This window comes from Triticum aestivum, chromosome 6A (genome assembly GCF_018294505.1).
Source record: "Triticum aestivum cultivar Chinese Spring chromosome 6A, IWGSC CS RefSeq v2.1, whole genome shotgun sequence".
Taxonomy (NCBI): Eukaryota; Viridiplantae; Streptophyta; class Magnoliopsida; order Poales; family Poaceae; genus Triticum; species Triticum aestivum.
In genome coordinates, this window is record NC_057809.1 from 451,071,944 (window position 1) to 451,093,136 (window position 21,193).

The following is a 21,193-nucleotide window of genomic DNA, read 5'->3' on the forward strand; positions in this document are numbered from 1 at the left end:
GATCAACTCCTTGTTCACATTGTGCACATTATGATGATGTCCTACCGAGTGGGCCCAGAGATACCTCTCCGTTTACACGGAGTGACAAATCCCAGTCTCGATTCGTGCCAACCCAACAGACACTTTCAGAGATACCTGTAGTGTACCTTTATAGCCACCCAGTTACGTTGTGACGTTTGGCACACCCAAAGCACTCCTACGGTATCCGGGAGTTGCACAATCTCATGGTCTAAGGAAATGATACTTGACATTAGAAAAGCTTTAGCAAACGAACTACACGATCTTGTGCTAGGCTTAGGATTGGGTCCTATCCATCACATCATTCTCCTAATGATGTGATCCCGTTATCAACGACATCCAATGTCCATGGTTAGGAAACTGTAACCATCTATTGATCAACGAGCTAGTCAACTAGAGGCTTACTAGGGACATGGTGTTGTCTATGTATCCACACATGTATCTGAGTTTCCTATCAATACAATTATAGCATGGATAATAAACGATTATCATGAACAAGGAAATATAATAATAACCAATTTATTATTGCCTCTAGGGCATATTTCCAATAGTTGTGCCTCCCATCTTTCACCAATAGCCATCGGATCTAGATCTGACACATACAAACCAAGCTTCTCCACTTTTGCAAAAAGATGCCCGCACTTGTTCCCTATTTACAAACAACTCCTTGTCTCTCACAGTCAGCCTCATCTCCTCCCCACCACATCTAGGAGTAGAAGGCCATGAAAAAATCTAGTGCAATGGCCGCTGCCGGAGCCGTCCACCCCCAATCTTGGTGTTCCATACAATGCACGGGCATCTACGCATGGGAAATTATGTCGAACAGGGCTAGTTGTAAGCAGGCTAGCTCTAAAGCCATGATGATAGTGACTGCAGATGGTGAGGCTGACTAAGGTATGCCGAACACGGCGCCTATACTCAGATGTCATCTCCGGCGCAGGGTCTTGTCACTTCACAGTGAGGAGAAGCACGTAATAATTTGACCAACGGGTAGTACAGTGCTAGTACTCCTACTACTACATTGGTAGTACTACTACTAGTACTTGTAGCACCACCGTCTGGATTTAGGAGTACTTCCACGTCCATTTGGATTTTAGTATTGACTAGCAATATCTAGTAATGCATGTCACCAAAAATGTACTACTCCCTCTGTAAATAAATACATGGTGTTTTATTCTTATCGGCGAGAGAACTTAATGTTTTTTTGCTAACTAGAGTACTGTAATAGGATTACATGCAATGAACTAAACACTGCATGTCATGTTTGATACTAGTCTCAAGTCATTGAAAGCATGCACGGCCCACATATCTCATTGGTTGATATGTCACGAAATAAGAAACAAGGAGGGAGTTAATGCACCATGCCTAAGTATTTTGGGATTATTTGGTTTTCGTAAGGTGACTTACACAACATTTTTGTTTACATGCATTAACATTTTATTAGTTAAATCAAAGGTCAAAACTTGGCGCAAAATGCAAAGGGGACCAATAAACCAGTAAACATCAAACTTCTCTCATTTGGCCCCAACTAGAGGTCCGGTGAGATGACTATACTGCACCGGCACGGAGGGGGACGCAGCTTCATTGACTTACGGCAACTGCCTTTGGGTGAATGACACGTGGCCCCAGGGGGTGGCTGGCCCACCTATCATACAGCCAAAGGCAGGTGCAGTAGAGGGCCGAGGAGTAGTACGAAATCCTACGCACCTACGCACGCTAACCAAGAGCTGAGTGATCACTCGAATCGCAAGATCAGTTGACTAGAAGCTACGCTAGACCCATGGAGGCGATGAGCGCGAGCATCAGCCGGCTGTGCCAGATGGTCCACTACGCCGGCCTGCGGCCCGACAGGTAGTTCGACGAGGCTTTGCATCCTTGTTCGACGAGGTCCTCGTCAGTTTCCTCGACAAGTTCACCGTCGTCAAGAAGCTTGCGGACGACTTTGACGTAAGCCTCCAGCCGACGCGCCCAGGCTCTGCGATGCCCGCCACCCTCAACGGCCACTATGGTAACAACCTCTTCGACGCACTGGTGGCCCTGTGACTGCCCGTTGTCGCGCCGGAGAATGTCCACATCGAGGTCGCGCTCGCCGCGCAGCGCCTGGCGCAGCAAGACACCATCGACATAATCACCCACGTCTACGCGCAAATCGTCCACAAGGACTAGTACATGCAAGAGGAGGACGATAGGACGCTGGCCTTCTTGGAGCGCATGGCAACCTTGGACGGCACTATTCAGAAGCACGTTGAGCTCGCCGCCAATGCCGCTGCTCCTCACACGTCGGTTGGTGACCCTGCGCACTAGGGCGTGAGGATATCGTTGAACGTTGATGGATCCATATGTATTTTTATCGTTCCGTCAAATCCATGTAGTAGTATATGATACTATAGTAATTATCTTACCTTTCGCATCAACTTCATAATTTTCGTACGTACTCCATGCATGAACGGTGCCAGAAGCAAACTTCTCATTACTCTAGGCAAAATCGTTATTTTCTATCTATCGGTCGCGCCATGGAGCAGAACCAAATTTTACAAGTTACGAGTTCAAAAGGAAAAGCCTGTCGTGTTCCCGTTGCACCCCCACACGGTTGGTCCGGCACGCCGCTCAAGCGGGAATGCGTGTGGTGTTGCATTTTCACTTACAAGTGGGACCGCAGTTGAGCAAACTGACTATCGGCAAACCCTCACCCCGCCCACCGCGCGATGGCTGAGAAAAGAGGACAGGAGGGAGAAGAGATGGTTGTAGCATGGACTCCAAGAAAATTGGTGTCGGATGGGACTCGTGTGGGTGGCGTGTGCCATACTTCTAGACGTGAATGCTAGTTATGGCCCATGCCACCCCACTATATCGAGCCTATATCGAGGTACGTAGAACAAATTTCCTGCAGTCCATGCTCAGCCCTCCTCTATCTCTCTTCTCAGCCAGCCAGCCAGCGGACACGCGGAGCCCATCGTCTGTTTGCTCACATGCGGCCCCACATGTCAGTGAAAATGCAAGAGGACCCACTGAACCTGCACATCTTTCACCTCGACGTGCTGGTGATGAAAAACAAATCCAATAAAGATCTTCGGTGGCCGCTTTTGGAGTAAGATTCTATTTACAGTTTAACCCAAGATGCACATCTCGTGGCTTCAACTACCACTCTATTTTCTTTCATGACACGACCTGGATGCTGGATGTCCCACGTGTTGGCAAAAGAAGGAAGAACCCGACCAAATCTTCGGTTCTGCTCTCGGATTAGACTAGTTGTGCTAACTTAAAATTTTTATTGTGTACTCCCTCCGTTCCAAAATACTTGACTTCCATTTGTCCAAAAATGGATGTACCTATATACTAAGACATGTCTAGATACATATATATTTTGACAAATAGAAGGCATGTAGTATTGTGCAACGGAGGGAGTAGAATGGATGCAAGTTTTTGTATTGGGAAGAAGAGTACATCCATATATTGATAGAGCGCAATTTAGTAGGTGTTCTATCACTTTTAGCTAGTATAGAATAGAGGCTAGACATGAGACTAGATGCGAGGAAGCAACGTCTACTTCTTTACACTCGAAGAAGAAAGAAGCACGCAAGATCGAGCCTCCACAGATCAACAATGAATGCATCGAGAAGGCACTAATCCAACTTACTACAGGAGTTGTCAAAATTATCGTTGGAGTTCATGCAAAACGGAGGTCCGTTTGGGGTCGTGCATTGGAGTTGGCCTTACAAGTGGGACCGCAGTTAAGGAAACCGACTATCGGCAAACCCCCACCTCGCCTGTCGTGCGATGGCCGAAGTTAGAGAAACGACGAGGTTGAAGAGATTGCTCTTGCACGGACTCCAAGAAATAATATGGTGTCATATGGATGTCGTGGTGGTGGCGTGTGCCGTACTCCTGGACGTGAATGCGTGTTCTGTCCCATGCCACCCTACTACTCCTACTACTTACTCCTACTATATAGTATACTAGTATCGAGGATTCGAGGTGCTGGTTACGTACAACGAACAGATTAACATATGGCTACAGTAAAAACACCCGCCCGACGCGCGAAGCATGTGAAGCTAGTACAAATAGTGTACTACTATTGTTGATTGGCCTCATCCGATAACATGTTGCAATGCACGTACAATTATGTATTCGGAAAATATTTTTTGCCTCGTCGCGCCACTCACTCAGAGAAGAGACTCGAAAGCCATTCATAAATTAGTAAGTTTATCACAGGCATATCATTTTATTACATAGAACAACAGATCATCAACCCACATCGACAACGAGGATACATTATAAATACTGAAGTTTTCACCACACAACAAATAACAAGCAATGAAATGAACTTCAACTCAACCATTCCTCGGCGTTGGAAACGCTTGCTTTGAACCACAAGTGATTCTCTGGGACGGGCCACGCATTGTCGATCTGGAGACCAACGCAGGACTGATCATCCAGGCTGAAGTGGCCTACTATATCAGTACCAGGGTAGGGAACCATGCAAATGTCCAAGGTATAGACACAGTTGCTTCTCATAAATGTGTCAACAGCGGTTGGATCGCCTTTCACCATCATCGGATAGTTTCTTCCAAGGAAGAGCGACTTTCTCCAAGACTATCAATTCTGTGCCAGGGAGAAGGAGTTGGCGCTAGCACACTAGTATCCATCCCGAATACCATGCAACGGGTGTTGGAATAGGTCCGGAGAGTGCGACCATGGGAGACTACACCTGCTTCCTTAGCAGTAACATCATCAGTGGGCTGTATAGACACAAGAAGAGGTGATCCATCGGAATTAGTTGCCAGGCGCCATAGAGTATGTTGGCGCTGCTCGTGATCATCACCATCGTCATCTCCCCCTTGGTTATAAAAATCTTCTAGTATAGGTGGTGGGATGTCCACAGGACCTTGGAAACACAAGAAGAAGGTTAATTAGTAAAGGGAAAGTTCCTAACCCGCATGCATGTGGATGAAACAATTATAATTACGATGGAAGACAAACGTACCGAAAAAACGAGGATCCCATGCAAAAACAGTGCCATGAGAGGTGGCAGCAAACACAAGATCCTTGTATTCAATTGCATCACAGTACACATCCGTGTATAGAAACTGATTTTTGAGTAATATCCATCCAGTCGAACCACGAAGGACGGCAACTAGCTTGTCGAAGATAGCAACAACATCATAGTTTTTGTAACTCCAAGAGCGGTTGGGAACTCGACAAATTGCTATCTTCAGTACACGATAGTCACCATGATCGTATTTGAACGTACGTAGATCATCTATGTGCTCAACCTCAGGGCACTCAGAGATTTTTGGAAGTGGAATCCGCTGACGAGTGCACACATTGACAAGTTCCCACTCGCAATTGTACCCAATATAAACAACCCAATCTCCATTTGCGCCAGCCCAGGACTTACCCTTAAGCGATGACATCTTGACATCACACGTATCATTATCAAGCGGCATCAACTTGCACAAGGTGAGGTCTCCGTCGTCCGCTCGCTAGCGAGCAGGGTCACGGCGAAGAAGATAGGGGAGATCAAACCACTCCTTGACCATTGGGTTCCTTGCAATGATGTTATTAGTTGAGTCGAGAATGGGCTGGAATGAACCTGCCATGCTAACCGAGGTGATGACGTCGCACCGATCAATGAGTTCCTCCACCACGTCATCTTTCAGATCGGGGCAAGAATAACGAGGTCATTTCCGGCCTGTTCCCTCCATGGAGAAGATGATGGAACAATGGCAGAAGAAAGGGTGAAGGGCTGAAGGAAAATGGAGGAGGGAGAGGAAGAGCGTGCAACGGCAGTTCCAAATCGAGAGGGAAAGGCGAAGAGTCGGTGGACGGTTGCGAGTTTGCCATGGTTCACGAAGAGGCGCCCCGGCCTACACGTCCGTTCGGAAATACTCCTACTACTCGCCGTCGTCTCACTGATATGTTGGAACGGGACCACGTGTCAACGAAACATGGTGTGTAATTTCTCGTGCAAAATGCGATCTGGCCGTGTTGGCCCGAGGTGCCGCATTAGTTATTGACCTTTATTTTTTAATGGCGTGTCGATCAGTTTTGAAGCACGACTAACTGGTACTATACGCAGAGAAAATATAAACTACTCTACCACTACCCCACCTCTAGTACTAGTAGTATAAAAAAGATATATATAGGCTGGAGCTTCAGCGCTTTCTTGCTAAGGGCTGCCCACTTGCTTCTCACACTACCACCCTCTCTCCAGATCTAAAAAAGACGGCCCCTCTCTCCCTCCTCACCGGTGGTCACAGATCCGCCGGGGAAGAAAAGGACGTGCAGCATTGACGCACTCGTCATCGGCGAGCGAGGTCACGCACTGACGACAAGGCCGTCCTCTCAGACCTAGCACCCGCGCGGGATGGCCTTCGTCCCCAAGCTCGCTGCCGTAGTGTGTGTGGAGAACGACGACCACGAGGGAAGCCACTTCCTGCCGACCCTCAGGTATGCTACCTCTTTTCGAGCCATAACCTTGTTCTATTGCCCCATCTGCTACGTCGTTGCATGTGGATCTTTTTCCACTCCACCATCTTCCCAATTTGCTATCCTCTACTCTGCTGGCCACGCAGACGAAAACCATAATTTGCACTATTAAAGGAAACCCTACTTCATGCAGACTAATCCATGTCTGGGTTGAATAAGGAAAGGAAGGGAGACTGTACTATCCAAGAGAGTAGGCATCGAACCCGCATCTAGGTTGAAAAGGGGAAAATCAGTAGCTAAGGAACGAGTCTCGTGTCTCTTGGTTGAAGAAGGGTAGAAAGGCATGACAACGCAATAGAGAATGACCAGGTCGATCGGTTTGTTGTCCTCGCATAGGAAAAAGGTGGCTAAAGAGAACAAAAATGGGACCGTAATCCACATATGTTGCCTGGATATTTGTTGCTCTGGGCAACCATACCTCCCTCACCACTCTGCATCCGTGGAGGTACATCGTACTGGTGCCTCCCATGCTCTTATTACCACTTTTTTTGCTGTTAGTATAACGCCAGCAGTCAAGTCAAGCAATGCTACTGCTAAAGTGATGCCACATTTAACTAATGCCGCTCTCAGTCTAATGCCACCCATAAATTTAAGCAATGCCATTTAATGTCACTGGATTATTTCAGGGTTAGCTGTTGATTGTGGATGTATTAAAGATTTTTCAGCTATAAGGCATTCTAATGCTGTTGCACAGCCAGTATACCAACGATGAAACTTGTTACTCCCGTCAGATTTTTGCACTGTTAATGCTTATAGATTACATACCTCACTTTCATGAGATAAGTTAATTTTTTTGTACAGTGTCACCAAAATGCCAAGGCGCTGATGTCATTTTATTTTGGTTAAACTGCACAGACAATTATGAAGACAAGAGGAAAGGTCAAGAGTGGGCACCTCCTCCTCTGGCTGTTCTCTTGAGGAGGTCTGTATGTTTGTCTCTAATGCCTGTCGACTACATACCTGACATCATGATGTAATGTTAAGTCATTTCCTTTTGTACAGTGTCACTGAATTGTCAAGGCGGTGATGGCATTTTATTTTAGTAGAACTGCACAAAATTTTCTTAAAAGAAGAGGAAAGGTCAGGAATGGCTCACTTTTCCAGAAAAAACTATGTATGCCTTCCTCACATCAGCCGCTGTTGCTTTATTTATTCCTTCAAACAGGTGGTTAGAAACAGTCTTGCTACCTTTTCCCATTAAGAAATTGGAATGCTTATATTTGTGAGTCTATGCTTCAACTAGTGCCACTTTTAGAGTAATCACACTTTCAATATCTATGCAAACAGGGATGCTCGATTTTAGTGGAACTGCACAAAAAGTCCAACTGGTTCAACATTAGGAGCATGTTTTTTCCCAACCTTTATATCCAATTGGTGGCACTATGAGCTGTTCATTACGAAGGTACATGGTTTGCTACTATCTTGCTACTCTTTTTGTACTGTCATTAGATAGTAATACTAGTGGTTTGCATGTGAATTTATTGGCAGGGTGGACCTACATTGGAGGTGCAGGACAGGATTCAATGATTGGATGCTCAATTTCGGTTGTATCGATTTCACCTCTTCCATCACTGCGAACATGGATATCCTTGGTCTGATGAAGAATAGGCGCTATATTTCTGCTCTGAACCAGCAAATCAATTCAGTATGAAATTGTCCAGGGCAAAACATAACTGTATCAGATTGTCCAGTGCAGAACATGACAGATGCTAAGCGGAAGAGACATGTTTAAACCGAAAATACAAGGTGTGGTATATGTTTACTAGCTGCTTGATATTTGTGCAGACAGAGATGTCTGCCTATTGCTATTTGGCAAACCAACAAAGTGCCCGCAATTTTGGTTGAACTGCACAAGAGAATAGTATAGTCACTGCATGCAGTGCCATTTGAAAATAGACACAGAAAGATTGGATAGTCACTTCATGGACTGCAGAAAAGTAGTACTGTACTATTTATTGGCCAACACTAGGTGCTTCATTGCTTTGGTCTGATTATACAATGGGCATCATTTTGCCTAAGTTAAAGTTTGTATTCCGAAAATAGTCTCGCTGTGTGATCGAGAGAAGACCAAATCATATTGCAGTGGATGTTCCTCCATCATGTCTGGTTCATTCTCATGGTTCCAGCTGTTGGTGAAACCACTTACGTTTGCAAGAGGAATTGTAGACTTCACAAACAAATTTGTATTTCAGTCTGTACTGAATGTTGGCCAAGAGAAGCATCCATGTTAGTAGGAAGAACATACGTTTTTTCTAGATCTTTGCTTTTGGAGCTACATATTTGTATATGATCTGTGAGTCATTGAGATGCATTAACATGTTGATCTTATGTATGGGAATCGTACTAGTTAGTTTTAGTTGCGACGCAAGATCCAAAGTGGCTGATCTTTGCTTTTGGAGCTACATATTTGTATATGATCTGTGAATCATTGAGATGCATTAACAGTTACTTATTTCTGTTCGCTCAGTGTTTACAAGTTACTGATCGATCACTAGCTAGCCTACAAATGCGCTCCTGGCAGTTTTATTTGCAACGCAAGATGCAAAGTGGCAGTTTTTTGAATAAAAATGCCTACCTATGAAGAAACTGACAAGCTACACTATCGATCCTACACGGATAAAAATGCCTACCTCTGAAGAAACTGACAAGCTACACTATCGATCCTACACGGATAAATAGCGGATCACGCACGTACTACCTCCTTTCCGGTTTGCAGGGCTCAATTCAAGAAACGACCTACTCGATCCTACACGAATAAATAGCGGATCACGCACGTACTAGTACCTCCTTTCCGGTTTGCAGGGCTTATTTCAAACCTCTCACCAACCAAGGTACTCCCTCCGTCTGGGTTTATTAGTCACGTGAGCAAAGTAGCAAGACCAAGGCATGGAAATAATTAATGGCATGCAGAAGTTTAAGCCTAATAAATTCCAGCGATTTAAGTGGCTGCATGCGTGCCCTCGGCATGCAGAAGTTTAAGCCTAATTAATTCCAGCGATTTAAGTGGCAGCATGCTGCTTCACGTACTGCCTATGAGCGATTCTAAGTGCCTGCATGCAGCCGGCTGTAATTAAGGCAGCTAACTGATGCGAAAAAATATACGCTTTAAATCCGTGGAATCATTATTGACAAGGAGGGAGATGATTCGAGTGCACTCTTTGACCGCCATGCCGGCGTGCGACCCAGACGGGACGGGACGGCACAGTCATAATTTCAGTTTCTCTAGTTTTCCACGGCAAGCTGGCGCGCTAAGCCATTATGCATTGAATTCCGATGACCGTCGCGCTACCTTCCGCCTATAAGTACTGTTTCCCGGCCTTCTTAGGTGCCACCGTGACCCAACATGCCATATCCTCATAAGCCCCCACCGGCCCGACATCGCTCGCCACGTCTGCCATGCCCCCGCCCGTCCGCAGTAAGCGACGCCGGAGGCGGTCACCGCTGGAACTAGTGTTCGGGTTTTCACCGGAAGGCAGACGGAGGGAGGAGGCATTCTATCTGTCTTTAGATGGCAATGCAGAGATCAAGGAGTTGTTGGAGCGCGACCGCATGGCGGAGGAGCAGCGTCTCGCCGATTTGCGCCGCCAGCGGGACATGGAGCAGCAGCGCACCGACGCTCTGAGTCGCGAGCAGAGCGCCCGCAACTGGGCCGACTACGTAGAGTACGGTGCCCGGCAAATAGCCCTGGAGGCTGTCGGGCACGGACGCGTTCGCGACGCCGATTTTTACTACTAGCTCATCAAGTGGGTTTTCTGCTTGGAAGCCGAAGCTTCGGTGGACCACGCCGGCATGGAAAGGGCCAACGCGCGTGAGCAACGCGCCCTATCGCACATCTGGCAAGTCCGAGGCGAGGCGGAGGAAGCCAGTGCCGGCGTTTAGCATGGACAGCAGATGGCGGCCGGCATCGTCTAGTTAGCTAAGAGTAAGTTAGTACTTGTATGCTACTAGAGTGTTACTGGGAGTAGATAGTTCACTTGGCTATGATGGTTGTCAATGTGGAAGTTCACTACTCTATATGTGGATCAGACCTGTTACTTTGCTCTGAATGTTGAACTTTCCGTTTGAACGTATGGAATGGGCTGTTATTTTTTTAAATGGGTTGTATTTGTCCTCCACGGTTTAGAGGCTGGCTTGTGGGCCTAGCAAGTTGATGCGTACACAATAAGGAGATGATTGTACGTGGAGAGGATGACAGCAAGGACCCGCCAAGGTCATGGCAGTACGCAAGCAAGTGCCTCCTTATTTCAAGCCAATAAAAAAATGGCTCCTCCTAGTGGATTTCTGACATCTGGGTCCCATGCCATCGTCAACGTAGTCAATAAACGAGAGAATTGCACAACGAGCAGCTGACACCAGGGACCCAACAGCTCGCCCAATTATTTTTGTTTTGGGTTAATTTGATAAATGCCACTCCAAATCTGGTGTATCCGAGAAATGCCACTGCAACTTCCAAACTTTGAAAAATGCCATTTCGTGCCATTTCTAGTGGCATTTTTTGAAGTCTGGAGTGGCGTTTTTCAAAGTTTGCAAACTGCAGTGGCGTTTTTCAAAGTTTGCAAAAATTGTAGTGGCATTTTTCAAAATTTGGCAATTGCAGTGGCATTTTTATGAATCGCCATAATTTGAGTGGCATTTATCTAATTTGTTTTTGAGACAGAAGTAGGGTGTCAACTGGGCTGTGCGGGACACTCTGGCCTGTCTAGACAGCTTTTTCTTTTATGTTTACCACAGACCAGCCCAGTAGTTTTTTTTCTTTCTGAAAATGGCTAGCCTAGTTTTTTTGTGATTTGTCAAGTCATTTTATCAGGCCTATTGGGCTGCAAATCTTTCAAGACGAGGAGAGTGGCCTATCAGTAATGAGAAATGGGCTGTACATTTTTAAAACACATCAAACCGGCAATTATTTTCAAATATCTTTTTTTTCATTTCGAGATTTTAAATTGCATTGATTTTTATGCGTGGACAATTTATTGGATTTTATATTGATATACATTTATTTTTAAAATTAGTCTGAATGTGACTCGAAATTTCGGGATTAAAAACAGTTCAGACCGCACCGACATATGCAAAATTTCTTATAATTTTTTAACCGTGGCCACAATATGGGCTGTAATGCTAACATAAAGAATATGGGCTCCAAAAAAACCCGTAAGAATTAGAAAATGGGCTGTAAATTATTTGAAATAATGGCAGATGGGTTGTATGCTGTTTTCCACAGATTTGAGGCTTTTCACAGATGGCCTGTATACTATTGGATGTCCATCCAACGGTCGTCGTGCTTCTTCAATCTCTGCTCTTCGTGCTCCAGCCGCTCAAACAAGCGCCGGCGGGACTGCCTGCTCCCTCCTCCCCGCGGCCGGCTGTGCTGCCGTGCAGGCCTCACCGCCCCACCGTACTCCCATTGCTGGCCTAGCCATCCCTCTACTCACCCACACCTGCTGTTATTCTCCGGCGACGGCAGACGAACCAGTAAACCCTCGTACAGTCGTACTCCCCTCCGCGTGGGAAACAAAAACAACGGCTGAGTCTTCCCTGCCTCCGTGTCGTTCCCTTCCTAGGCCTCGCCATTGTCCACCGCACTGGTGCTCTCGACGTGGCGTGGTCAGCATGGTCAACGACCGACATGCATCTGAAGTGGACTGTATGTGGAGAGGCTGACAGCTGGGTCCACGGCCGCACGCAAGGAAATGCCTCCTTATTACGCGCAAAATAATGATTTCCTCCACCTGACATCTGGGACCCACTGAAACGGCCTCTGTATTTCGCGAAAAAACGTTACCGCCGCTGACAGCTTGGACCCACCAGTTATATCTTCGCATGCAAGGAAGTGCCTCCTTATTACACACACAAAAATGAATACTCCCCCTACTAGCTGGGACCCAGTATAGTGGGCCTACTAAGTTGACGGGGACGAAGGGCTTTGTCAACTTAGTCAATATGCACGATTCTAGCTCGACTGACCGTACGATGTCCATCCAACGGCCGTAGTGCTTCTTCAACCTCTGGTCTTCTTGCTCCAGCCGCCCAAACCAGCGCCGGTCGTGCCGCCTGCTCCTGCCTCCCGTGGCCGGCTGTGCTGCTGCGGAGGCCTCACCGCCCCTATACTACTCCCACCATTGGCCAGGCCATCCCTCCACTCCACTCACCCACACCCCCTGTTATTCTGCGGCGACGGCAGCGCAGCCGAACCAGTGAACCCTCGTACTCCTCTCTGCATGGGCATCCACTGCCGCTTCTTCCCCGGCTCCGTGTTGTCCCCTTCCTAGGCCTCACCGTCGTCCACCACCGTGGTGCTGTCGGTGCACCGTGATCAATGTGGTCAACGAGCGAATTCCATCGGAAGAATACTGTACGTGGAGAGGCTGACAGCTGGGTCCACGGCAGCCGCAAGGAAGTGCCTCCTTATTATGCGGAAAATAATTATTCCTCCACCTGACAGCAGGGACCCACCGGGCGGGCCACCAGTATTTTGCGAAAAAATCGTTTCCCCCTGACTACTGGGACCCACCGGACGGGCCACCGTATTTCGTGAAAAAAACGTTCCCCCCGCTGTCAGCTCGGACCCACCGGAAGTGCCTCCTTATTACGCACAAAAAAATGAATACTCCCCCAGCTAGCTGGGACCCACCTTGGTGGGAGGCTGACTTGTGGGCCTACTAAGTTGACAGGGACGAAGGGCTTTGTCAACTTAGTCAATATGAATGATTCTAGCTCAAGTGACCGTACGATGTCCATCCAACGGCCGTAGTGCTTCTTCAACCTCTGGTCTTCTTGCTCCAGCCGCCCAAAGCAGTGTCGGTCGTGCCGCATGCTCCTGCCTCCTGTGGCCGGCTGTGTTGCCGCGGAGGCCTCACCGCCCCCTACTATTCCCACTGCTAGCCAGGCCCTGCGGCGACAGCAGCCTCACACCGCAGCCAAACCAGTGAACCCTCGTACTCCTCTCCGCACGCGCGAGGGCTTCCACTGCCGCGGGTTCCTCGGCTCCCCGTCGTCCCCTTCCTAGGCCTCGCCGTCGTCCACCGCCCTGGTGCTCTCGGTGCGGCATGGTCAACATGGTCAAGGAACGACTTCCATCGGACGTGGACTGTACGTGGAGAGGCTAACAGCTGGGTCCACGGCCGCAGCAAGGAAGTGCCTCCTTATTACGTGCAAAATAATTATTCCTCCACCTGACAGCGGGGACCCACCAGACGGGCCACCATATTTCGCCCCCCTGACTGCTGCTACCCACCAACTACATCTTTGCAGGCAAGGAAGTGCCTGACAGTCGGGACCCACCTGGTCGAAGCGTATGTAGCATTGTCATTTTGATCGCGAATGTGTACGTACATATATACTGGTGGATGTAGAGGCGCGCACGTGTCGTAGTAGAGGCGGCCAGGTGCAAGAAAGAAAATACGGCCACGTATGTGTACATACAGGCGGGGTCTCGAACGCCTACTCACGCATACGTACAGTGAGGGCTCGTGTACATGTCTGGGTCGGAATGGAGAAACATCGTCATCGTCGTGTTCATGGGGAGGCAACGGAATGTGTGGTCGTGTTCATCGGGAGGGCTTGGATGGAAGAGGCAATGGAAACGAGGCATGGCGTACCGCACAACGGAGGAAACGGACCTCCTACAGTCGAAACGGGGGTCCTGTTGACCGGGAGGGGTGTGGCATACCGCAAAACGGAGGAAACGGACATCCTACAGTCGAAACGGGGGTCATGTTGATCGGGAGGGGTGTGGCATACCGCAAAACGGAGGAAACGGACTTGTGTTGGAGCGCTACGGTCGAAACGGGGGTCCTGTTCATCGGGAGGGGTGTGGTGTACCGCAAAACGGGACTCCACGGGATACTGTTCATCTCCACCATCGACCCCCTCCAGCCTCCACGAGCTACTGTTCATCCACCATCGACCTCCTCCAGCCTCCAAGGGCTCCTGTTCATCCAGCCTCCACCGCGTGCTACTCCACCGGCTACTGTTCAACCACCCATCCACCGTCTACTGTTCATCTAGCCCTCCACACCACGGGGTCCTGTTCAACCACCCCTCCACGGGCACCCCTCCACCGTCTACTGTTCATCCTGCCCTCCACACCATGGGGTCATGTTCATCCACCCCTCCACGGGCACCCCTCCACCGTCTACTGTTCATCCAGCCCTCCACCACACCACGGGGTCATGTTCATCCAGAGGCAACGCCACCGCTCACTGTTCATCCAACCCCCCCCCCCCCCGCAATGCTCACTGTTCATCCCATCGATCGGCTTCAGTTAGCAGCAGTAGCCAAGGAATCGCTCGATCGGGTTCAGTTAATAGCCATCGATCAATCGCTCGGGTTCAGTAATGCGTAGCCTGCAGTGCAATCGCTCGGGTTCAGTTAGAGCCCAACGCCTCGCTCAGGTTCAGTTAGAGCCAACGCCTCGCACACACGCGTGTACATGTACGAGAGAAATGCGCATCGCTCGGCCCCCGACCTCCCACCGTAACCGGGAACTCCCCGAAATTTTCCTCCCCTCGCTTCTACCATGGTTTTTTCCATCATGGACGGCCCAAAGAATGTCATGCAGCTGCGTCTCCGGCCCGCCCAGGACGAAAAGCCCATTTTTTGTCATGATTTTTTGTCATAGAAGTAGGAGCCCACCACATCTATGATGATACCAGGTTTTGTCACAATTATCATCATAGAAGTGTCATATGTATGACAGAAATTTTTTTCGTTCGGCCCAAAATGTCACGGGTGTGTCTTTTTTGTAGTGCCACCATCTACACCGCGTTGTGGTCATACCCCCAGCGACACCAACATCCTAGTCCATAACGCTACAGCACACTGGTCTTGAGGAGCCCTGCTGTTATTCCTGTACTTGGCACATCTTACCCTTTGTCCAGCGTCGCTGGAGTCTGCCTGATTCATGGCCCATCATAGGATGTCCACTGACATTGGGCCCTTCACTAGGCCAGGAATCAGTGTCTTCAGCTCCTCCGTCGTAGCCTTCTTTACCACAACGTCGATCTCCTTGTGCATGTCTTCGATGCTGCTGAAGTTCGAGCACACTTCCATGGTGTTCTCAAATTCGTGTGATCACTGAGTGAGCACTCGAGGAAGAAAGCCTTCCATCCAATGCCCCAGGGGAAGGGGTTGGGGTTGGAGTTCATGGCGATGGAGAGGTGGAAGAGGAGAGACAGAGAGGGTTTGAGTGCGGTGATGGGTAAGTAGGGTGGGTAAATATAGGAGCGATAGACCGATAGGAATGAATGTTGATCTTTGAACTTCTAGTTGTTCATAATGCATATCAACACGGCGGGTATTCTGCCATTGGACAAGGGTAAGGAGGTCGTGCCGCCATTGGACAAGGGCAAGGAGGTCGTGCCGCCGTTGGAGGATGACGTGGTGGTGCAGGATCCCCGGCGGCAAGTGAAGGAACTATGGGCACTACCATGAGGAGGCAGGACCAACCCACTTATGCAAGGTGATCCTTACTCCGAAACTAGGGAGTCTTCCTTTGCCTTTGGACTTCACAAAGAACTTCCCCGTCGTCCCTACGGAGTTCAGGCTCAAGACGAACACCAGCTGCGCATGGAGGGTCACGGTCAGGGTGATCGATGACACGGTCACTCTTGATCAAGGTTGTGCCCCCTTCACCGTTGTTCACCAGATCAGGATCAGGAACATGGTGACCTTCAAGTTGCTAACTCCTGACACCCTGAAAGGTGATCGTCTTCAACGATGATGGCGTGGAGGTGGTCACCAAGTGCAAGAAGTACCATGACTCCTTCGCCGTGACCGCCTAGAGAGCTCATGTTGCCCATTGCCTATTGCTTGTGAAGTTTTAAGACTATTTTGTGGTGCGGTTTGGTTTAAAACTTATCCTAATGTTGAACTTGTTCTAATGTGTGGTTAATACTTTTATGTGTGCCTCTATTTGTTCTACTTGCTCTACTTTTGTTGTTAGCTATCTATGTGTACCTCTGGTAACCTCACCACAACACCGAGGAGGGTTACCAAACAATTGTCCTATATGCAACCAAACAACCGTACTTGTGTTTCCCTCGAAACAAGTCCGCAACCAAACAGGTTGCCTTTTCTTTCGGCACATGCAGGCTAGAGGGGGTGCAGACAACCAATCAATATGCATATGTTACTTTTGCATGCATTTTCCCTATCAAGCCCGACTGGGACAAGTATGCAAAGTGCCTAAAAAGATGCATGTAACCAAATGCACCCTAGATGACCAAATATTATGTTTATTTTGAGAGTCGGCGGTGTTGGAGCTGCCCTCGAATCTTAATCAGGGAAGTGAAGGAGAGAGCAGTAAGGCTGGCCATAGTGGTGGTATCTTAGCCGGTACTCCCTCTATCCATCTATATAGGTGCGTTTTTCACGGAGGTGGATTAGGAGCACACAATGACGACGCCCTCCGAAATCACGGCCTATCGTCTGGCCCCTGGGGATTCGCGTCACTTTAGCCGAACTGATTTTTTAAGCGTGAACACACGACCAAGTTGTATAGTTTAGCAGTGTGTACATGTCCTTTGACATTTAATATAGTTGACACTTAATGGTATATTTGTGTAGCGTGGTGGGGTAGCATACTAAATTGGACAGCAAAAGTCAGCAAACATTTATATACATTGACTGGGTCGGAGACTTGAACATGTCTCCTTCATGGGCAAATGCTAGAACAGTGTATGTAGGTCTTAGCTGTAGGTCGGATTTTGTTTTTTACCGTGGTAGAAATGTCGTGTATGGAGTAGCTGTTCCAAGACATTTAGATAATAATTGTATGGGTCAATTATATAATAATTTGCCACTGTCGCCCCAAATTGGCCATGAGTCGGAAATAACAAGGGGAGCTTGACATGCCAATTAGAACCATGTAAGAAGGAAATAGAGAGTAGCTGAGGAACAGCTGAGCTGAGAATCAAACAACTTGGGGGAGATATGTTGTGGTGAAGAAGATGGCCGGTTTTATGAACAGGCGGTCGGAGGAAGATGACCGTTCCCATAAACAACATGGTGTCGTTGGGGAGGAAGATCGGTGAGCGTGTGCATTTAATTGTAGCGGGTGGTTGAGAGTTGGTGGTAGAGGCCGGATCAACCCCACTTGAACAGGAACTATCTGACGAGGGTACAAAACGCGTGGACTCCACTTCTTCTATACCGCATAGTGTAAAACATAATGCAATTCTGCAAAATAGAGAATACAATGCATCTATTATAGTCGGTTCGGATTCCAATGTGACTGGATGCGCAGGATTATAGAGGGCGTCGTCGCCGTGTGCTCCTATGCAATTTCACGTTTTTCACAGCTAACTTTGACCATAATATATGACATGCAGGTTACATAAATCATACTATCAAATTCGTACGTGAAAGGAGATTCCAATGATATAGTTTTCACATTATACATCTTATATATTATTAATTTTATCAAGAGTCAAAGGTTATCTCAAAAAACGTATTAGGCCCTATATATATGGATGGAGGGAGTATCATGCACTCGAGACTAACAAACACGATGATATGCAGACAATTAAAGAAGTGAGAGATGGAATAACATAGGTAGATACCGTATCATATGGGTGGAGGGAGTACTATGTGTCATGCATGGTAGTCCCTCCGTTCCTAAATATAAGTCTTTTTAGACTTTCAAATGGACTACAACATACAGATGTATGTGGACATATTTTAGAGTATGGATTCACTCATTTTGCTCCGTATGTAGTCACTTGTTGAAATGTCTAAAAAGACTTATATTTAGGAATGGAGGGAGTAATAAATAAGATCATCTATGATACTAATCTAAGATAACACTCTCTCCTTTCCGGTTTAGGTTGGTCGGAATGGGAGTATCATAAGTGGTACCATGCATGCCAACTAGACTTTTTGGATGATATGTCACACAATTAAATGAGTAAAGAGAGGGTGTGGTATTATATCATGATACCGTATCATATTACATATTATACTATTTTGTGTCATGCATGTCAATTAATAAGGCAACCTAGGATACTAACTTATGATACTATGCATTACAGGTGTAGTATCATACACTAGTATCATATGCATGATACTAGTACACTAGTAGAAAAAGGACCTAATGTGAGACACATTAGTCCCGGTTTGATTTCGATCCGGTACTAATGGTACCATTAATGCCGGTTCGAACGGCTATGCATTAATGCTGGTTCGTGTTCAACCTTTAGTACCGGTTCGTGCCACGAACCGGTACTAAAGGGGTGGTGGCAGGCTGGCGTCAGGCCGGGGCCCCACGATCACCTTTAATACCGGTTCGTGGCACAAACCGGTACTAAAGGGCTAACCTTTAGTACCGGTTCGTGCCATGAATCGGAACTAAAGGGGTCTGACCTACACTCCCGGTTGGAGACACAGACCGGGACTATAAGGCAATTTCCAAACTCTACCACCCCCCCCCACACCCCCCACCCCCGTGTATCGCCATTTCAGTTTTGAAAAAATCAAAAGAAAATGATAAAAACTTCGAAAAATAAAATCCTTTGAGAGGTAGTTATATTACTACATCTACTAGTTACGAAAATTTGAAAACTTAAATTTGGACGTGTTTTGCAAAAAGTGTAGGGAAAATGTAAAAACGGCTATAACTTTTGCATACGATGTCGGAAAAAAACATATAATATATCAAAAAATTCAGCACGAAAATCCGCATCCGATTTTGATGGCCTACGACCTGTTTGCAATTTTTTTAGAATCCTCAAGTTCCAAAAGGAAAAAAAGATATGCCCAAATTTTAGTTTTTTTAGTTTTGGTTAAATCTGGTCAAACTATGGTCAAACTACTTATTCAAGAAGTATTAACGTTACTACATAATTAGTCAAGAATATTAGTGTTAATAAATAATTATTTCAATTTTTTGAATTTTGGTCAAATCTGGTCAAACTATGGTCAAATTGTGGTCAAACTTATTCAAGAAATATCAGTGTTACTAAATAATTACTGTTTTTTAGAATAATAGTTTCAAACTCAAACGATGAAACGTGTGACCTAATTCTCAAGCTAAACTGCTGAGGGTCAATAGGATTGACAACTTACATTTGTCACGAAAACGAAGTTAAGCGTGCTCGGGGTGGGGGAGTAAGAGGATGGGTGACCGGTCGGGAAGTTAGACGATTGGAATGAGTGATCCACACTTTGACCAGTTAAGAGGGTGATTAGAGACTAAATCATCAAATAATTCAGAAAATCAAAAATTAAAAAAAAATCATTTTTTTCAAAAATTTCAAAAAAAAGAATTTCTAAAAAAAACCTTTAGTACCGGTTGGTAACACCAACCGGTACTAAAGGTCCCCCATACCACGACGCGAGCTCACGCCACGTGGTGGGCCTTTAGTAGCGGTTCGTGCCGAACCGGTACTAAAGGGGGGGCCTTTAGTGCCCACACTTTAGTGCCGGTTGCAGAACCGACACTAAAGGGCCTTACGAACCGGTGCTATTACCCGGTTCTGCACTAGTGGTATATGATACTCACCATTACGACCAGCCTTATATGGCTCAACTCAAAAATCTCACTAACCAAGATAGATGATGAGTGGTGGAATGATTTTGATAGTTTGCAAAAGTACTCAATTAATACGCTCGTTTTCATCAAACAATTGTGTTTACCAATGCATTAATGACAATGCATGCATGCATGACTAATAAATAACTAAGAACTTCTACATGCATTGGTGAGTTTTCTTTTAATCCTTGCATGCAATGATTTAATGCACCTCGATATTTGAATGTGTGATGTGAAGCAATAAAAATGAGACTTATAAAACAAGAAAATGAAAGTTTTGAGATAAGCCTTATAAACCTGAAGTAGGATAGTATGCACTATGAAGGTAGTACTCCCTCCATTTTTGTATATAAGACCACAATACATTTTGCATACGTACAAAGCCACAAACAGTAAACAAGTCAAAAAATGATGATGTTGCCTCATACTAGCAACCCATGGTATAACTAGTAGCATGCTTGCATTGGATGATAATGACACATTCAACCACTTCCTTTCTCATATCCACTCAATTTTATCGAATTTGCATGCATCTATTAATTAACTCGGTAAACAAGAGAAAAGGCTAGCTTGTAAAGCAGTTATTAAATTTTATATTGATACATGTAATTTATGTTTGTGGTCTTGTATATAAAATGAAGCAACTAATCTATCATATTCACTCCTCCTTAAAAGAGTGTACTTTCAATTTTGTTGGAAAGTCAAACTTTTTTATGTTAGACCGTATTTACACAGTAATAGATCAACATTTGTGCCATCAAATTAGTAGCATTAGATGCATGATAAAATATATTTTCGTCATATATCTATTTGGTTTCACAAGCATTGGCATATTTTTCCACAAACTCGGTCAAACTTTGAGTTAGTTTGACCCTCCAACAAAATTGAAAGTATACTATTTTATAGACATAGTTTGACCCTCCGTTTTAAAATATAGTGCGCCCGCGCTTCCCGAGGTTTAACTTTGACCATAAATTTAACCAACGAGACCGACTGTGGCTGGAGAAAAAATATATAATTGAAAAACTTCTTTTGAATACGAATTCACTGGTATAACTTTTGCTCCCGCCGTAATCGGTATCATTGGTTAAATATATGTTGAAGCGCAGGAATCGAGGACGCATTATATTTTAGACCTCCTCCAATGTAAAGGTGATTAGA